Below are 5,812 nucleotides of genomic sequence, written 5' to 3' on the forward strand. Positions count from 1 at the left end.
GAGGCCGGGTCTCATTCGGCCGAGGACGTCAGGTCAATGGGCGATGGGGCTGCAGCGAGGGGTTAGAATGATCTGTTCTCTGTCCCTTCCTTCCCACACTTGAGCTTCACCCGTTCTGTTTCACAACCCCACCGGCCCACCCCTAGATGTTCAAAGGCTTAGGGAACTTGCTGCTTAAAGGTCGGAGGTTCAAGCTCATGCAAAGAGGCCCCGGAAGAACAACATGAAGAGCTGCTTCTAGCAACATCCGCCGAAGAGACCCTGGGAACCCGCTTTGCTCGGACCCCACAGGGACGGCGGCAGCGGCTGAGCCGACTCCACCCGTCTCTGCGTGAGGTCCTGAAAGTGGGTTTCTGAGGAAATTCTTGGAGAAGTCCTCTGACGGGCTTTTCACTGGCCTGTTCTTGTTTTTACTTTTTAAAATCAATTGTCAAAGTCACCGTATATACTCGAATATAAGCCCACCCGCGTATAAGCTGAGGAACCTAATTATTACCTGGGAAACCAGAAAATTGATTGACTCGAGTATAAGCCTAGGGGGGGAAATGCAGACACTACTGGTGAGTTTCAATAATCAAAACAGATGAAAAGAAAATTACTAAACATTGAGACATCAGTGGGGTAATGTATTTAAATATTTATTTTAAATAAAAAACATAAATAAAATGACAAGTCATTTGACATAAGTAAACCAGCACAGTAAGTGGAAAATAGGTTCAACAAAAACAGTAAGGTGTCAACAATGATGCCTTAAGAGTACTATTCCCTGAGCTGAATCAGCAACCAAGCTAAAATAAAGTGTTAAAATCCTTCAAGACTGGATTCCTCGTCCTCATCCGTATCCCAATGCAGGGCGTCAGCTGGTGTGCGGTCAACATAGACGCTGTCCTCACTGAGACCGCCGTCATCACCATCACGCTGTCATTTTCATACAGAGTGCAGTCTTCACTGCCATCCGTAGCATGACTAATACTGCATTTCTGGAAGGCACGTCGCACCCTAGCTTCTGGAATGTCTTCCCATGCATCTCGAACCCACTTGGCTATGAACTCTATGTCAGGCTTCATGAGATTTCCTCCTTTTGTTAGTCGGGCTTGACCAGATGACATCCATTCATGCCACATGCTTCGCACACGGTCTTTAAAAGGCTTATTCAAAGAGCCATCCAGAGGCAGCTCTGCTTAGGGTATGAGGTTTGGGAAGGAAAAGCACCAATACAAGGAATATTCCTGATGGCTGTGGTCTCAAGTACATCAAGTAGATCCCTTTGACAAGAAGATGCACCCACTCGACCACCCCACCCCCACCCCAGTCTGCAGGATGGCAATGACTCTTACTTGCAGGCAGCAGCCACAGGAGGATGAGGATGCAGCCGACCGAAAACCATTTCTGCGTGCTGCCACGCCCACCACAAGCAGCAGCGAGGCAAAGATACCGGAAGCGGCTGGGTCCGCGAGGCAGCCAGGCGGCTTGTGGCTGGGTCTGTGAGGCGGCAATAAGGTGCGGCAGCCAGGTGGTGAGCGGCTGGGTCTGGGTCTGTCAGGTACCACTGACCCATGTGTAAGCCGAACCCCAGTTTTTCAGCTCGGCTTATCCGCGGGTATATACGGTACTTGGTGATATGAAACACTAGCTGGATGAATCAGTCCAGGGCGAGCAGCACATAAGCACCAAGCCCAGCAGTGGGAAGTGGTCCGTATCCCAGTGTGAGATAGGGTTTACTGCGCCAACCTGGCTAATAAACACATGTGGGATTAAGTGAAAGGCGGAGGGATAAATGGCTCGGTGAGCCTTGCCTTTCTGGTTCTCGGGTCTCTTGCTTCCTGATGGTCGGTCCAGGACGCAGTTGCCTTAGCCAGTTCCCTGCTTCAGCTGGCAAGACTCATTTCCTGAGAGACATCCTGAGGAGAAGCCACATGGACCTACCCTGATGCAGCCCTGGGTGCTGGAGCAGCCGTGTGGAGACCCCTGCCAGCACTGAGATGCTTACACGCTCACTAATTTGACTTTCCTCCTGCAGTCGGCGTCATTGTGTGTGTTTTGTGAGATGGAGGAGGACTTTTTAGATTGGGGTCGGACATATGGGCTAATGTTGGACTCGTGGGTTGGACAGCGCTGGGTTGGGATGCTCTCTTAATGTGCACTTACCCTTTATATAAAACTCTCTCTTGTATACATATGCGTTTCTGTGGATTTGTTTCTCTAGTCCACCCGGATGAACAGGCAGCGCCTTCCTCCATCCCCGCCCCTGCCCTTCATCCTCCCGCTTTCTCCTCTTGGCAAGTGCGTGGGAGGCCTTGCTTCTGGAACATGGGCATCATGTCAGTGTTCATCTCTAGGCGCTGCCACGGGCTTCCCTTTGTAAAACTGTATATAAAGAGACAACCATACTGCCTTCCAAGTGCCTCGCTGCTTCTTCCTGAGGCGATCACTGGAACAGATGGGTTATATGAAGAAGAATGGGGCATTAGGGTTGGACAAAGGCGTACTGACAACCTGCGGCAGGCAGGTGACACAGCCTTGCTGGCTTGCTGAAAGTGAGGAGGACTTGAAGCACATGCTGATGAAGATCAAGGACTCCAGCCTTCAGGACAATGACAGCTCAGTTAATGACGACCCAACCCTCACCGCTGGACCCATCGCCAGCATCGTGATACATGCAGAAAAGATTGACGCCATCAAGGAGTTCATCTTGCTTAGATCCACAATCCATTCTCGTGGAAGCAGCCGCGATGAAATCAAATGGCACGTTGCATTAGGTGAAGCAGCTGCCCAGGCCTCTTCCAAGCATTACAAAGCAAAGACTTTACTTTGAGGACCAAAGTGCGTCTGCTTGGTATTTTCCTGGTATTTTCGATCACCTATCTGCGTATGGGAGTTGGGCACAGCTAAGGAAGACCAAAGACTAATTGGTGCATTTGAATTATGGTACTGGCAGAGAGTATTGAAGGTACCATGGACTGCCAAGAGAACAAAGAAATATTTGGTGGGGGGTGGGTGGGTGGGAGAAGTACAGCGAGCTTGTTCCCTAGAGGCAAGGGTGGGGAAACTGGCTCACTTACTTCTGACAGTGTCTGGAGAGACCAATCCCTGGAGAAGGACAGCGTGCTTGCTAAAACAGAGAGTCGCTGACAAAGGGACCACAGTGGCCGCAACACTGGTCTCCAGCTGAACAGCAGGCGCGAGGCTGGCACAGGACTTGCCAGGGTCGCCTTCTGTTGCCCACAGGGTCGCGATGAGTTGGGACAGACTCAACCCCGCCCACCGGCAGCTGCTCGTCCACGACCTCACGTTCTGAGATTGGAGCTCGTGGGTTCCCCTTCTCCAACGTGCCAGTGAGTGAGTTGTATTGGGTGGTTGGCCATTGTGTGTGAGCAAGCACTGGGTGTTCTTACAACAATACAATCGCAAGTCCATTTGTACCAGAGCAACTTTACGTAATCGCCTAAGGGTGGGGGGAGGATGCTGCGTGATGCAGTGGTCTAAACACTCAGCTGCCAACTGAAAAGTTGATGGCTCAAACCCACCAGCCACTCCACAGGAGAAGACTTGGCAGTCTGCTTCTGTGAAGATTTACAGTCGTCAAAGTCCAGCGGGGCATTCCCACTCTGTCCTGCAGGGTCCTTGTGAGCCAAACAGACGTCAGCGGTGGTTTCTCCCTGAGGGGGGAATGGCTGCGACTTGGAGCAGCTTCAACTCAATATCGTGGAACAGTTTCCCAAAAGGCTGCTTCAATTTGCATCCATGTACAGGAATAGGTTGTACAAGATGAAACCCTGTTGTTTCATCTCCCTCCCAACACTAAACGTTCAGCTTTGCCATGGGGTATAGTATCCGCTGTGGCTTTAGTTTGGACCTCCCAGGCTCCCAATGAAATGGAAGACGTTTCTATGTTTATAACCACTTGATTCTCTGTTTCCTTTATTTCCCATGCAGATGCCCAATAACAGCATCCCCCAACCCACCTCAGGAAACACCATTTCTGCCTCACTTTGTAGCAAGTGCCAACTTCACCATAAAACCAGGGGCGCCATCTGTGTGAGATTCATTTCTCGACTCTCGATTCTATAGCACTTGCTCCTGTCCAGTCTTGTGCCAGGACAACCTCGTCTCAATTATTAGTCTTCATCACTCACAGCCACGGCACCCGTGCCACCTCAGAGTGGCCCTGGAGTCTTGACAGCCGTAGAAAAAGGGTTCCTAGCCTGCTCTGAGCCTTCAGAAAGGCCTTGTCTAGCCTGACGACCTTACCTGAGATTGGGCAGGTAATAAGCACACCCCACACACACACTCCTGAATCTGACTCCCATTGTTCTTATTGTTGGGTGCTACTACGTCTGTGCTGACACGCAGTGACGTCACTCTATCCAAGGAAACAACACCTGCTCCCACGCCATCCTCACACCTGCTCTGCTTGACCCTTGACCCACGGTGTCCATCTATCTCATTGAGGACCGTCCTCTTTCCCACCGACCCTACTCTACTGAGCATGGGATGCTTTTCCAGGGACAAAGCACGTAAGACAACGGCTCCCTCTCCTTGCTCCCAAGGAGCCTTCTGGCTGTACCTCTTTTGAGACAGGCGTGTATGTCCTTCTGTCCACCTGTGGTGCTTTCAATTTCTGGAGCACCGCCACTCAGAGACGTCATTCTTCTCCAGCCTCCCTTCTTCACAGCCCGATGTTCGCATGCACAAAGGCCGATTTAAAAGACCATGGCTTAGTATGCACAACGCTGATGGCCAACATCTCGTTCAGTTGTGAGACGCTGAAAGCATTCCCCTTGAGAATGGGGAGCTGACCTTCCCACCCTTGTGCTGGAAATCTTAGCCAGAGCTGTTAGTCAACAGAAAGGAGCCCAGACGGCCACGTAGAAGTAAAACTCTCACATGTAGGAATTCCCACAGCCTCGACAATATACTGCAAACACTTGAGAGATTCCGCAGCGTGGCAGGATAAAAGGTCAACATAAGCATCAACTACAGTCCTGTGTGCTAACGAAAAGCGCTCTGAGAAAAGAAGCCGAGAAAACGATGCCACTCACAACACCCTACGAAAAGTGGAAAACTGGGAAGCAGACCTGACCAGAGAAACAGAAGACTTGTACAGCGTGAACTACGGAATGCTACTGCAGAGGAACCGAAAGGAATCTACGTAAATGGGAAATGTTGCGTGTCCACGGCTGGGAAGGCTCAATATTGTGACAATGTCAGTATTGTCCGAGGCAATCTGGAGACGTGATGCCGTTCTGATCCAGACAGCAATGCATTCTTCAAAGAAATGGAAAAGCAAATCACTAGTTTCATACGGAGAAGGAAGAGACTCCGGATCAGCAAATAATTTCTTTAAAGGGATAAAGGAGGAGACCTCTCACTTCCCAACCCTAAACCTTATCACGCAGCCCCAGTAGTTAAAATAGCCTGGCAGATGCATAAGCCAATGGAGTAGAACGGGGAGCCCAGAAACAAAGCCATCCACCTACAGACAGCCGATCTTCAACAAAGGACCAGAGAACATGAAATGGGATAGACATGGTCTCGTCAATAAAGTCTCTTCTGACAAAACTGGTTTTCCATCTGTGGGAGAATGAAACCTCGCCTCACGTGCAAAAATGAACGCAAGATGATCAAGGACCAAAATGTCAATCCCTGGAGCGATAGAGCTCCTCGGTGGGAAAGCAGGCCGCAGACACCGTGCGACACAGCAAAGGAAACGCCCGAGCAGACGATGGAACAGATGACTGGGGTCCACTGAGAATAAGCCGCATGTGTGCATCAAAAGGCTTCCTCATAAGCGTACAGAGAGAACTCATGG

Source organism: Echinops telfairi, unplaced genomic scaffold (genome assembly GCF_000313985.2).
Source record: "Echinops telfairi isolate 266 unplaced genomic scaffold, ASM31398v2 ScPeMD7_70;HRSCAF=299, whole genome shotgun sequence".
Classification (NCBI taxonomy): Eukaryota; Metazoa; Chordata; class Mammalia; order Afrosoricida; family Tenrecidae; genus Echinops; species Echinops telfairi.